This window comes from Salmo salar, chromosome 16 (genome assembly GCF_965601325.2).
Source record: "Salmo salar chromosome 16, fSalSal1, whole genome shotgun sequence".
Lineage (NCBI taxonomy): Eukaryota > Metazoa > Chordata > Actinopteri > Salmoniformes > Salmonidae > Salmo > Salmo salar.
The window spans coordinates 14,269,434-14,285,344 of NC_138306.1; the positions used below are offsets into that span (position 1 = coordinate 14,269,434).

At 39.5% G+C, this 15,911-nt stretch overlaps 1 protein-coding gene across 1 annotated transcript in view; it reads right to left on the reverse strand.

The window, feature by feature from the left end:
• LOC106573212 (polypeptide N-acetylgalactosaminyltransferase 18) overlaps nt 1-15,911 on the reverse strand; it is a 100,731-nt gene that overhangs the window by 18,747 nt on the left and 66,073 nt on the right. The gene's annotated exons all lie outside the window — the stretch shown is intronic.

Genomic DNA, 15,911 nt, shown 5'->3' on the forward strand with positions numbered 1-15,911 from the left:
ACCTGCCCTCCAGGACACTTACAGCACCCGATGTCACAGGAAGGCCAAAAAGCTCATCAAGGACAACAACCACCCGAGCCACTGCCTGTTCACCCCGCTATCATCCAGAAGGCGAGGTCAGTACAGGTGCATCAAAGATGGGACTGAAAGACTGAAAAACAGCTTCTATCTCAAGGCCATCAGATTGTTAAATACTGTTAAAATAGCCATCACTAGCACATTAGAGGCTGCTGCCCTATATACATAGACTTGGAATCACTGGCCACTTTAATAATGGAACACTAGTCGCTTTAATAATGTTTACATATTTTCCATTACTCATCTCATATGTATAAACTGTATTATATCCTATTCTACGGTCTCTTAGACTATGTCACTCTGACATTGCTCGCCCAAATATTTATATATTCTTAATTCCATTCCTTTACTTTACATTACGTGTGTTTTGCTGTGAAATTGTTAGATATTACTGTTAGATATTACTGCACTGTTAGACCTAGAAACACAAGCATTTCACTACACCCGCAATAACATCTGCTAAACACATGTATGTGACAAATCAGTTTTGATGTGATGTCAAAGTGGAATTATGTTTTTCAGCGTTTTTACAAATTTATTAAAAATGAAAAGCTGAAATGTCTTGAGTCACTAAGTATTAGTGGCAGCGTAGCCTAGTGGTTAGAGCGTTGGACTAGTAAACAAAAGGTTGCAAGTTTGAATCCCCGAGCTCACAAGGTACAAATCTGTCGTTCTGCCCCTGAACAAGGCAGTTAACCCACTGTTCTTAGGCTGTCATTGAAAATAAGATTTTGTTCTTAACCGACTTGCCTAGTTAAATAAAAGGTAAAATAAAAATTAAACCCCTTTGTTACGGCTAGCCTAAATAAGTTCAGGAGTAAAAATGTGCTTAACAAGTCACATAATGAGTTGCATGGACTCACTCTTTGTGCAATAATAGGTGTTTATCTCTGTACCCCACACATACAATTCTCTGTAAGGTCACGCAGTGAATTTCAAACAGATTCAACCACAAAAGACCAGGTAGGTTTTCCAATCCTTCGCAAAGAAGGGTGCCTATTGGTAGATTTTTTTATTTTAAAGCAGACATTGAGTATCCCTTTGATCATGGTGAACTTAATAATTACACTTTGGATGGTGTATCAATACACCCAGTCAATCAATCAAAGTTTATTTGTCACGTGTGCCAAATACAACAGGTGTAGACCTTACAGTAAAATGCTTACTTACAGGCTCTAACCAATAGTGCGAAAAAAAGGTGTGTGTGTGTGTGTGTAGGTAATTAAAGAAATAAAACAACAGTAAAAAGACATTTGAAAATAAGAGTAGCAAGGTTATATACAGACACCGGTCACTACAAAGATAAAAGTATCCTTCCTAACTCAGTTGCCAGAGAGGAAGGATATCGCTCAGGGATTTCACCATAAGGCCAATGGTGACTTTAAAACAGTTAGAGTTTAATGGCTGTAACAGGAGAAACCTGACGATGGATCAAAAACAGTGTATTGTAGTTGCTCCACAGTACTAACCTAATTGACAGAGTAAAAAGCGTGTACAAAATACAAATATTCCAAAACATGCATCCTGTTTGCAACAAGGCATTAAAGTAACACTGCAAAAAATGTGCCAAAGCAATTCACTTTTTGTCCTGAACACAAAGTGTTATGAGTATGTCAAATCCAATACAACACATTACTGAGTACCACTCTCCAAATTTCAAGCATGGTGGTGGCTGCATCGTGTTATGGGTATGCGTTACAGACTGGGGAGTAAAATGTGAATGGAGCTAAGCACAGGCAAAATCCTAGAGGAAAACCTGGTTCAGTCTGCTTTCCACCAGACACTGGGAAAAGAATGCACCTTTCAATGACCTAAAACTCAAGGACAATTTTTACTTAAAGCTTCTTTAACTGCAACGAGATCGGTGTACCTATACCAGGATGGTTGATGCTAACGTGCGCTAGTGTGACTAGAATGACGTAAGTAACAGCAAACTTTCCAGGACATAGACATGTCTTATATGGGCAGAAAGTTTAAATTCTTGTTAATCTAACTGCACTGTCCAATTTACAGTAGCTATTACAGTGAAAACATACCATGCTATTGTTTGAGGAGAGTGCACAACAACAAAAACGTATCACGGCAACTGGTTTGATACATTCACCTCTGAAGTTAAATAATGTACTTACATTCAGTAATCTTGCTCTGATTTGTCATCCTGAGGGTCCCAGAGATAAAATGTGACAGTTTTGTTTGATAAAATCCATTTTTATATTCAAATGTAGGAACTGGGTTATACAGTTTGAACTCCTGCTGCCTCTGGCTCCACACCCACCTCGCCCAGCCATCTAGATGTGTGAAAGTTAGTGTATAAGCTAATGATCCATCATGTATGACATTCCTGGGAGTGTGTAAACAAAAATTTTGTATTATCATATAATTTCTGTATGTTCTTTATAGTTATGTACTTGAAAATGTATCAATTGCAGTATTGCAATGTTTCACTGGAACAATCTGAAACTTTGCACACACTGCTGCCATCCAGTGGGCAAAATCTAAATTGCGCCTAAACTGCAATATTATATTATGGCCTTTCTCTTGCGTTTCAAAGATGATGGAACAATTTTTTTGAGAAAATGCAGGTTTTTTTGTTTGTATTATCTTTTACCAGATCTAATGTGTATATTCTCCTACATTAATTTCCACAAACGTCAAAGTGTTTCCTTTCAAATAGTATCAAGAATATGCATATCCTTGCTTCAGGTCCTGAGCTACAGGCAGTTAGATTTGGGTATGTCATTTTAGGCGAAAGTTTAAAAAAGGGTCAGATCCTTAAAAGGTTTTAAAATCTATGACAAGACAAAATGCTTGTCTAGCAATGATCAACAACCAATTTGACAGAGCTTGAAGAATTTTGAAAAATATATTTTTTTAAATTGGCAAATATTGTACAATCCAGGTATGGAAAGCTCTTAAAGAACTTACCCAGAAAGACTCAAAGCTGTAATCACTGTCAAAAGGTGTTTCTAACATGTATGGACACAGGTGTAAATACTTATGTACATGAGATATTTCTGGATTTAATTTTCAATAAATGTGCAAACATTTCTAGACATGTTTTCACTTTGTCATTATTGGGTATTGTGGATGGGTGAGAAAAAAACATGTTGAATTCAGGCTGTAACACAACAAAATGTGAAATAAGTCAAGGGGTATGAATACTTTATGAAGGCACTGTACATAAAGGCGGCATCATTGGTAGTAGGCCTATGTTGAAATGTTTAAGACATTAAATGTACTATTAGAATAATAAATTAGGCCTACACTGCTAACTAGACCCTATTGATCTAGCAAGGTTTTGAGTTTCCACTGTCTTCAGATGTTGATTAGCCCCAAGTGACAGCTGAACAGAAACAAAACATTTTATTTGCAGGAGGGGAAACTGCATTGATCAAATGATTTGTTTCCAATTATTAACCGGCAGTAGGTACGAGGTAACGCTAGTTGTCTAATATCCCATATTCCTGTGGCTATTCAAGTTTAGTTTATTAATTCGACCATTTAAAAAAAAACAAGCACACATAAAACTTGAGAAAGCCATACATGCACATGAGTAAAATCATTGAGGATAACATAGAATAAAGTCTGGGAATTATTTCCATTGTGGTCCTCTTGAGACAAGATGGCTAGACAAGATCGAACACAGTATTGCAGTGAAATAATAAAAACAAAAACAGAGAAGAAAAACATCTCATCATTCCAGTTACATCATAGGGTTTATTCATATGGGCACAGAGGACATCAAACATATTTTTACTTTATTTTTAAAGCTGCCCAGAGAGGACGTTGTTTTTATGGGCAGAGGCAACTCATTCCATTCTGAGGCTCCAGTATACAAGAAAGTACCTTTCCCAGCATTACTCCAGAACCTGTATAAGCACACATCAGCAACACCTGATCTGGTGCTATGATTGTGTGCATCCCTAACACGAGGAAAGTAATCTGTTAGATATCGGGCGCAGGACCATAAATACTCCTGTAAACCAAACCTAGTCTAATCTGGGACACCCAAGCCTCAACAGGCAGCCAGTTTAGTTTCTGAAACAAGCTCCTGCCTATGTGAGTACGTGAACTCACCTTCAATACTACCCTGATCAGCTTATTCTGGGATATCTGGACCTTCCCCTTCATACGTTTAGATAAGCCCCCAAACCAGAAAGTACTAGCATAGTCAAAATGGCATTGAATGAGGGCAGTAGCTAGCACATTCATGGGGTCCTTATCAAGCAGTTTGGACTTTCTAGCCAAAAACGTAGTCCTGACATTAACCTTCCCTAGCACTTTATTGGCTATGCTCACACCTCCCAAGCTTCCATCAAGGATACATCCCAAGTAGGTAACAGAAGTTTTAGTAGTCAGCACCTCTCCCCTTAACTCCACACTGATTTCAGAGGACCTACTCAATTTAGGTCTGGATCCAAAAATAATTGCTTCAGTTTTCCCTAAGTGCAGAGATAACTTATTATCTCCAAGCCATTTGCTAATGTTAGTAAGCTCTGTGCTAAGTATGCTCCCCAACATAGTTTTACTTTTGTGAGACACCAGAAGTGTAGAGTCATCCGCATAAAGACAAAGACGGCAAGAACAAGCATCTTTCATATGGTTAATATACAATAAAAACAGCAGAGGCCCAAGCACGGTCCCCTGCGGAACGCCACAACTCATTGGTTCTGCCTGAGACAGTGAACCATTAACCTCTACTACTTGCTCCCTTCCTGATAAATAGGACTTTACCCAGCCTAGAGGGATACTGCTTAACCCCAGTGCCTCCAGTTTGGAGATTAGGAGACAGTGGTTAACTGTATCAAAGGCCTTCTGTAGGTCAAGCAGTACCATTCCACAGAGATTTCCCTCATCAATCTTTTCCTGATGAAGTCAGTCAAGTAAAGTAGACATGAATCAGTGTAGTAGTTTTTCTAAAACCCGACTGAAAATCATACATCAGACCCTGTTTGTTAACATATTCATGCATTTTCTCATGTACAACTCTCTCCAGGATCTTTGATATTACACAGAGGATAGATACAGGCCTATAATTCCCAGGGTCAAACGTTATCCCCTTAGCTTGTTTCATGTCCCTGGGAAAGGTACCTTGTTCAAGAGAGAGATTAACGATATGTGTAATACAAGGGCCAATTTGCTCAGCAGAATCTATAAGAAACCTGTGGCTTTGGAGCATTTAAGCTCTGCCAGCATACTGACTAGTTTGACTGTTGCTACCTTTGCAAAAGAAAGAGAGTTTGGCTGAACCCCTAACACTACATAATACTTCTGGACTTGGTTGCTTCCATACAAACCAGAACCGGTGGGCAGCTTGCTAACCAGCTTGCTGGCAACATAACAAAATAAAAATAAAAGAGTTGAATTCATTGACAACCTCTACTTTTTCATATACCATCTCCCCCCTGATGTTCAGTCCAATACTGTTTAGTTTGTTTTTGGTAGTACTACCACAGCCTAGTTCCTTAAATGATTTCCAAAGCTTTTTAGGGTCATTTTTGTTCTCAATTATTTTCTCAGCAAAGTAACCCCTCTTAGCTTCATCCATCCTGCTCTGTGCTTCATTTCTGTCCAAGGCAATCAGGCTAGTTTGCTACTTGGTTGATTCCACCTACTATGACATCGTCTTGGTTGGTTATCCCTAGCTTTAAAACTGTTCTTGAGCTGTGTTTATCAGATCATCTGCAGAGATATAGCTCGTCAAAGATTGTATTGGTGTGTATTCTCCCAAAAATGGTTATTCTACGGAAAATGTTATATAAATACCAGAATTCGTATAATACCCTCTAATATTCTGTATGTGCAACTTATGATGGTGTTTTGGTTGCTATAACATTTGGTTTGAAGTGACATTGGGCATGATTATTGAAGCATCCTGCCATGGACCCTACCACTCCCATTGTTTCACTAGTAGCGATGCTAACGTTGGCTAAGTGTTTTCAACTTGAATGTGAAAAGATTGATCCGCTAAAGGTTTCTTAATGAGATACCAAATAAAACAGATTTTAGCATTGAAAGTAGAGTTTTGTTGTGATCATCTTACTAGAATACTATAGTATACTGTTTCTTTGTCTTTTTTCAATGTGTTTTGGTAGGGTTTCTATAAATAACCCAATGATGATCAAGTTGTCATCTGCAAAACATAAGGCAAGTTCACAACGGTTAACCCACAGTTTCCCAAACTCGGTCCTCGGGACCCCAAGGGGTGCATATTTTGTTTTTTGTCCTAGCACTACACAGCTGATTCAAATAATTCAATCTTGATGATTAGTTGATTCATCTGAATCAGCTGTGTAGTGCTAGGGCAAAAATGTGCACCCCTTGGGGTCCCCGGGGACCGAGTTTGGGAAACACTGGGTTAGCCCCTTTTAACAATTGATCAAATGCAAAACAGTCCAATGATTGCATATTGCTGTAAGTATCAAACAAATTACATTAGATTTTCATCTCTAAGCAGTGCATCTCGTAATTTATGCCACTACAAACCATTGTGCCCAGACAGGAACTATTGAACTCCAATACCAGAGGGCCCTTAAATAATTAATTTAATTTGATAATTAATCTCTTCACTCAGATAGGAATGATTTATTGCAGACTGTTTACCCTGCACACATATTTTTACCTTTGTGCAGTGTGCTTAGGAGTGTGCTCTTCCCCTGGTACCAGGGGAGAGCTGGCTGTGAGGCCTATGTGACCCGTGCTCTGATTCTGTAAAGGCACATCAGGGAGCGTTCACACTGTGTATTACCTGCTGCTGGTTTGAAAGTAGAATCAAAACTTCCCCAAAGTCACAAGTGTCAATATTGTCCACACACTGTTTTTAATGAAATAGCGATTTATTTTACATTACAACAGAAAGTGGGAAACTTTTTAGATAGGATTGATCATTTTCAATTCCATGCACTGGATCAGTCACAGAAGGTACCCAATGTTCAAAAATGGAAATGGTGGATGTGTTAGACATTTAATGGGTATTTATTTGGCAGTATTATATCAGTATGAGTTCTCAGCAGAAAGCATTGGATATGAATATAGGTAACAACAACACATTCTTCTAAAAACATCTGTTTTTGAACCGTCTGTGTAGGGTAGACGGAGGCTGGAGCAGCTGTGGTAATAAATTATTATGTATAGCTGAGTATCCTTGCTGACTTGTCTCCAGCTAAGCTGCTCTGGCATGTGAGGCCTGGCTCAGTGTGCTGTAGTATGGACAAGCACTCTAACCTGACAGAAGAGCTCACACTCCGCGTTGCCTGTCCCACCTCCCTAGGGGCATCTTCCTGGTAATATTCACTCCACCCTCCCAACTGAATTAAACATGTGTTTACAGCAAGTGCGCGTCACGCCTCGGTTATTGTGCCTAACATTTCTGTAATTCACGTTTTATTCCGGATTTGAAGTGGTGTTTGTAAAGGGGCAAATCAAATGGACCAATAAAATAAGAAGCTGATAAAAATCGATGTGGGTTCTCATAGATTTACGACGCAACACTTCCCTCGGGGTCAAACACAGTTCAATATTTCAAAAAGATCCCTTATAAATAATTCTCAGCTCCTGACTGTCCGTTTCAGATTAAAATCTCTCTCTCTCCTTCTCTCTCATCATAAAGGACCTCTGGCTTCAAAAACACACACTAAGCTTTCCACTGGATGTTAAAGCAGGAGTCCTTGTGCCCTCCCAAGAGGCAGTCCCACAACTTTTGATCAAACAGCCACCGACAGCATTACTTTAGAATGGTGGTCCACTACTCCACAGTGACAGTTATTCATGGGATTATAGGTTGAATACTAACTAACCACTCTCTGTTCTTCAGTTGCCTTCTGGAAACAAAGCTTGGTAGATAATTATTTGGGTTCCTGGATCCTTTCACAGCATTATAAGGCTGCGTTGAGACAATGACTTATCAATGATCCAAGCCCAGCTCAGTTAATCCTTACCATTATGTCCCTGAGTTGTCATGATGCGTCAACAAATGCACATTATCCCAGGGGCGTTGGTAGACACAATGTAAGTAACCTAATTTATGTCCCTCTAACTGCCCTGAATGCCTCTGCTGATCCTACAGCTATTGTATGCAGTAATCATTAGCATATGAGCAAGAGTTATACTGTTAGCACTGAGGCGGTGTGCCCTAGTAGGAAGTCCACTGTGTGCAGCTCACCCTGCACTAACATAAATAACAAGAGCATGTCTACTTCTGCTAAGCTTCCCAGTAAAGAAATTGAAATAATCAAGCATCCCAGAAAAGTGCTAAAAATAGCCCACGTTAACATATGTAGCTTAAAACCTCTTAAGGATCCGCCCCTTTTTTAAATTCTTGCCTAAAATGACATACCCAAATCTAACTGCCTGTAGCTCAGGACCTGAAGCAAGGATATGCAGTTGACAATAAACACGTGTAGGTTTGTGGAAATGTGAAATTAATGTAGGCGAATATAACACATTAGATATGATAAAAAGATAAAACATGCGTTTTTGTATTTTTTTGTACCATCATCTTTGAAATGCAAGAGAAAGGCCATAACGCATTATTCCAGCCCAGGCGCAATTTAGATTTTGGCCACTAGTTGGCAGTAGTGTATGTGCAAAGTTTTAGACTGATCCAATGAACCATTAAATATCTGTTCAAAATATTGTATCAAGACTACACAAAATGTTCCTAATTGGTTTATTAATACATTTAATAATTGTGCACTTTCCTCAAACAATAGCATCATATTCTTCACTGTAATAGCTACTGTAAATTGGACAGTGCAGTTAGAATAAGAAGAATTTAAGCTTTCTGCCCATATCAGATATGTTTATGTCCTGGGAAATGTTCATGTTACTTACAACCTCATGCTAATCACATTAGCCTACGTTACCTTAACTGTCTCGGGGGGGGGGGGGGGGGGGGAACACCGATTCTGTAGTTAAGAAACAAGCTTCATGAAATCAATAATTTGCTAGTAACCGATGACATTCATATTTGTACGATCTCTGAAACTCACTTAGATAATACCTTTGGTGGTAAAGTGGTAGCAATACAGTGGAACCGCGCACAGAAGACCGACCTAGCCCATGGGGGAGGGGGGGATAGACCACATCCGACGTGATTGGGAGTCCCATAGGGCGGCGCACAATTGGCCCAGTATTTCTCTCCCTCTAAAAACAGAAATAAATGTTTTGGCCTTTATTCAGACTACAAATCGTTTTTTTTTATAAACAAAATGACCTCCAAAATATAATTGTATATTATCAAGTTGATGGCACAGTCATATAGCCTGGCACCTATATAAAGTGACTCACTCATTCCTGGCTTTGGATCAAAATAAATAAGTACCAACATTTCTTCTGATAGTCTTTAATAAAATGTTTTGGTTATCCTGACCTGGACACTATGTACAGTATTATAATAGCCCATTATGAGCTATTAGCAGGACAATATACCTTTACCAACACCTCTCTATATTTTGATACTTTGTGGATGGGGCCTCCTCAGTGGCGCAGCTGTCTAAGTCACCGCATCGCAATGCAAAATGCGTTGCTACAGATACCCATGCCGGCCGTCACCCGGAGACCCATGAGGCGGCTTTTGGTTTTAATTTAGAATCCTCCATTCCTCTATATGTAATTATTGGCGGAGAGTAACAACATAGTTTTTGATATACTGTAGGCCTACCGTAGGCGACATGAGTCTCACTAGTGTTGAGTAATGTGCTGCTAAAAGTGGTGTAGGTCTTATTAATTTAAAGAGCATACTGAAGTTAGACGCATTAGCCTACAACTATTTTAGCACTGTTTCGTGCTGCTCTGAGTCAAGCATGGGGACTGGTCTTGATAAATCAATTAGATTTTTATTTTGACTAAATCTCTGTTTGGCTATTGGTTAGACTACAATTATACAATTAGGATGTTGAAATGTTATGCTCTTAGTGTAACCTTTATTTAACTAGGCAAGTCAGTTAAGAACAAATTCTTATTTACAAGGACAGCCTACTCCTTCCTCCCCACCTAGGAATTGAACCCTGGTCTCCCGCGTGCCACGGGGATTCTTTAGCTAAATTGCCAAGTACTGTAGCCTACCCCCGACCCTCACATTGCACAGTGCCATATTTTCCTTTCCATCCTAACAGAAACCCAGAGGGTTTTTCATTTTTCTTGGAATAGAAACACCATAATATTAATCAAATTAATTAAGCAAAATTTCTTAAAATCCGTCCAATATAATATGTTCTTACATTTTTATTTTTTGTATTCTCTTGTACAGCCACTATTGAAGGCTATTAAATGCTTCTCAAAGATGCCCCTGGTGGTCAAACTAGCATTAATGGCACCAGTGGTTCACACTTAAATAACATGTCATAGAATTCTGCGGCACCATGCAAGCTGCGCCGCAGTACGCTGCAACTTTTAAAAGGACCAACCAATGTACATGGTTATAACAGAAAAGACATAAATGCCAATGGTGGAGGTGTTCCTGTAAAGCTTAGAGATGGCTACAGCTTTATCTGCCTCATCTAAAGCCCATTATTGACAGAAGCTGCTATAGACCACCAAGTGCTAACAGTCAGTATCTGGACAACATGTGTGAAATGCTTGATAATGTATGTGATATCAACAGACCGGTATATTTTCTGGGCGATTTAGATATTGACTGGCTTTCATCAAGCTGCCCACTCAAGAAAATGCTTCAAAATGTAACCAGTGCCTGCAACCTGGCTCAGGTTATCACTCAACCTACCAGGGTATTTACAAAGAGCACAGGAATGAAACCATATATATGTATTAATGCTGCAGAAATTTGGTTGAAAGCAGTATCCAAATCCATCGGATATACACTGCTCAAAAAAATAAAGGGAACACTAAAATAACACATCCTAGATCTGAATGAATGAAATAATCTTAATAAATACTTTTTTCTTTACATAGTTGAATGTGCTGACAACAAAATCACACAAAAATAAATCAATGGAAATCCAATTTATCAACCCATGGAGGTCTCGATTTGGAGTCACACTCAAAATTAAAGTGGAAAACCACACTACAGGCTGATCCAACTTTGATGTAATGTCATTAAAACAAGTCAAAATGAGGCTCAGTAGTGTGTGTGGCCTCCACATGCCTGTATGACCTCCCTACAACCCCTGGGCATGCTCCTGATGAGGTGGCGGATGGTCTCCTGAGGGATCTCCTCCCAGACCTGGACTAAAGCACCCGCCAACTCCTGGACAGTCTGTGGTGCAACGTGGCGTTGGTGGATGGAGCGAGTCATGATGTCCCAGATGTGCTCAATTGGATTCAGGTCTGGGGAACGGGCGGGCCAGTCCATGGCATCAATGCCTTCCTCTTGCAGGAACTGCTGACACACTCCAGCCACATGAGGTCTAGCATTGTCTTGCATTAGGAGAAACCCAGGGTAGGTTGAGTGAATGACTGTAAAAAAATAAAATGACTAAAAACTTACAACCCTGTGGATTGATGAGGAATTTAAATATGGTATGGTTGACAGTTTGATTTCACAGAAGTGTGATTGACTTGGAGTTACATTGTGTTGTTTAAGTGTTCCTTTTATTTTTTTGAGCAGTGTAGTAGACTTATCTAGGAAACCAAAGTTCCAAAGGCTGGGCCTTTTATCATGTATAAGAGGTCATACAAGAAGTTCTGTAGTGATTCCTACAGCATGTTGTTGATGTACTTATGAAATTGCTTATTCCAGTTACTAATAAACATGCACCCATTAACAAAATGACTGTAAAAACTTACCATATGTAAATTCCTCATCAATCCACAGGGTTGTATGGTTGAGAGGGATGAGGCAAAAGGAATGGCAAATAAGTCTGGCTGCAGACCTAGTGGTTAGAGCGCTGGACTAGTAACCGAAAGGTTGGAATCCCCGAGCTGACAAGGTAAAAAAAATAAAAATATCTGTCTTTCTGCCCCTGAACAAGCCAGTTAACCCACTGTTCCTAGGCCCGTCATTGAAAATAAGAATTTGTTCTTAACTGACTTGCCTAGTTAAATAAAGGTAAAAAAAAATAAAAAATTATGCCCAGCATAAGACTTTTTCTAATCATAGTTGCACACCTCATGTAGCCTAGCCCATAAGGTCTATATGTTTTAATAAGTTTTGTATCACAACTAAAGTGGCCAAATATCTTCCTAAAATTAAGCAGAATCCGCTTTACAAGGGTGTAGATCCTAACTGGCATACATGAGCATCCCGTGAGTTTTAAGTTTGGGGAAGATCATTTTCACCATAAAAATGCACCGTTATAATAAAAGCATTACATGCATAATCGCATTTGTCATCACTTTTGATAATGGTGTTTTCCGCTAATGGAACATTCGAGCTTACAGCCTACTGCCATGTGCGCATTGCTGCACTTATGTGAAGAAATAGCCTACTAGATGATCAACATTTAAAGCTAAACGTTCTCATCTGTTGTGTCATCTACATCGCGTACATTTTTGGGGGGGATGCTAGTGGTTGCATTATTTTGAGATCTTTCGCATCCCACAACTGTCCCAGTCTATGTTTGGAATATTTATTTTATCACATAGAATATATCAACTTTTGTACTATGGCGGATAGTAGATTGACATAGGCTAGTGCTTTTGCTGTTCGTTAGGCCTACTCATTTTGTTGGCTGAGGAAAAGTAAATTACAGTTCTTCTAACAGCTTCAATATGCACCTTGGAATTGGCTAAGGACGCACGCAGTTGCATCCCTGATGTGTCTGTCAGGTTGCTCAAAGTTAAATATTGCACCTTCAAATATTTCTATAAAGTTTAATGACGCTTTTTTCTTTTCAAGTCCTCCTACTGTATTAATCATTTATCCAGATGTTCCTACCACGATAACGCGTTACTCATTTGACTGTCTTTGAATGTAAACTTTCCTCTCACTATTAAAAATGAGGGGCCCTTATTTGAACCTTGAAGTACACCTAATGGTGATGCTCTCAACATTACAAAAGGCCAAAGAAGTACATTTTCAGTGTGATCATGAGGGTGACATTAGGCCTAATTAGAGTGAGATGTAATGCCAGCGTATGCAGTGGAGAACAGGAAGAATCGTTAGGCGATGTTCATTTTTCTCCGCCTAACGTGTTTAAATGAGACCGGGTTCAATGACCTACGATGGCTTTTCATATGGCGCTGACGCTTTTTGGCAACACTCCGTAATGAGAATCAAGGCCACTTGAATGCAGGCCGGTGAACCACACTTTTAACCCATTAACAGGCCAATCTCTTCACATCTGCTCCTCTTGAAATGCTCAACAGCCCAATGCAGTGTCTTATTAGCCTGGTTCATCTACCACATTTGTAACTTTGCTAGTGACGAGTGTTGGAGGTAACACGTTACAAAGTAACGCTTTACAGTAGTATTACTTTTTGCTCTAACAAGTAATATAATAGAGTACTGTTCCAATTTGAGTAATAGTATTACAGTTACTGATCAAAGATATGTCGTCATTATTTAATTACTTTTGTTTTCATTCCCTTCCTAATCTAACTAAAGTTATTGATCCAAATAAATATTTGTGCTGGGTTGACGGTAGCTGAAGGGTGGTACTAAAAACAAATAAACACAAATAAAATAAAAAGATTACCATGGTAAAATATACGGTGTCCGTGAAATTTATATAGCATGTACATGCCTTATTCTAAAATGGATTAAATAAATACAAATTCTCAGAAACTGAGACTGCAACTCTTTGTTAAGGGTTTCAGTGACTTCATTGGCTGTGGTTGCTGATGCGTATATGGTTGAATCATCAGCATATATGGACACACATGCTTTGTTTAACGCCAGTGGCAGGTCATTGGTAAAAATAGAAAAGAGTAGAGGGCCTAGTGAGCTGCCATGCGGTACACTACACTTTACATGTGTGACATTAGAGATGCTTCCATTAAAGAAAACCCTTTGAGTTCTATTAGATACTGTAGATAGCTCTGAATCCACGATATGGCATAGGTTGAAAAGCCATAACACATGTTTTCTCAACAACAGGTTATGGTCAATAATATCAAAGGCTGCACTGAAATCTAATAGTACAGCTCCCCCAATCTTCTTATTATCAATTTCTTTCAACCAATCATCAGTAATTTGTGTCAGTGTTGAGTGCCCTTCTCTATAAGCATGCTGAAAGTCTGTTGTTAATTTGTTTACAGAAAAATAGCATTGTATTTGGTCAAACACAATTTTTTACAACAGTTTCCTAAGAGCTGGCAGTCTGCTGTTAGAACCATTAAAGGCTGCTTACCACTCTTGGGTAGCAGAATTACTTTGGCTTCCCTCCAGGCCTGAGGACAAAGACTTTCCTCTGTGCTCAGATTTAAAATATGACAGATAGGAGTGGCTAGAGAGTCAGCTACCATCCTCAGTAGCTTTCCATCTAAGTTATCAATGCCAGGAAGTTTGTTATTATTGATCATTAACAATAATTTTTGCCTCTCTCCCACACTAACTTTACAAAATTCAAACTTGCACTGCTTTTCTTTCATTATTTGTTTTTTTACACATTAACATAATTGCTCAGTGTTTGTCGTGGGCATTTCCTGCCTAAGTTTGCCCACTTTGCCAATGAAATAATCATACAAATAATTGCCAAAAAGAAATGGTTTTGTGATGAATAAGCCATCGATTTCAATGAAAGATGGAGTTGAATGTCTTTCTGCCCATAATTTAATTTAAAGTATTCCAAAGTATTTTTTCCATCATTCTTAATATCATTGATCTTGGCTTCATAATAAAGTTTCTTCCTCTTTTTGTTGAGTTTAGTCACATACCTTCTCAATTTGCAGTAAGTAAGCCAGTCAGATGTGCAGCCAGACTTATTAGCCACTCTTTTTGCACCATCTTTTTCAACCATACAGTTTTTCAATTCCTCAATCCACGGAGCCTTAACAGTTCTAACAGTCAGTTTCTTATTGATCATCCTTGACATGTTTCTACAACTTGATTGGAATCCACCTGTGGTAAATTCAATTGACATTATTTGGAAAGGCAAGCACCTGTCTATATAAGGTCCCTCACTTAACAGTGCATGTCAGAGCAAAAACCAAGCCATGAGGTCTTTGGAATTGTCTGTAGTGCTACGAGACAGGATTGTGTCAAGGCACAGATCTGGGGAAGGGTACCAAAACATTTCTGCAGCATTGAAGGTCCCAAAGAACACAGTGGCCTCCATCATTCTTCAAAAATGGAAGAAGTTTGGAACCACCAACATTTTTCTTAGAACTGGTCGCCTGGCCAAACTGAGCAATAGGAGAAGGGCCTTGGTCAGCGAGGTGACCAAGAATCCGCTGGCCACTCTGACAGAGCTCTAAAGTTCCTCTGTGGAGAGTGGAGAACCTTCCAGATGGACAACCATCTCTGCAGCACTCCACCAATCAGGCCCTTATGGTAGTGGCCAGACAGAAGCCACTCCTCAGTAAAAAGGCACATGACAGCCAGCTTGGAGTTTGCCAAAAGGCACCTAAAGACTCAGACCATGAGAAACAAGATTCTCTGGTCTGATGAAACCAAGATTGAACTCTGGCCTGAATGCCAAGCGTCACGTCTGGAGGAAACCTAGCACCATCCCTACAGGGAAGCATGGTGGTGGCAGCATCATGCTGTGGGATGTTTTTCAGTGGCAAGGACTGGGAGACTAGTCAGAATCGAGGGAAAGATGAATAGAGCTAAGTACAGAGAGATACGTGATGAAAACCTGCTCCAGAGCGCTCAGGACCTCAGACTGGGGGTGAAGGTTCACCTTCCAACAGGACATCGACCATAAGCACACAGACAAGACAACGCAGGAGTGGCTTCGGGACATGTCTCTGAATATCCTTGAGCGGCCCAG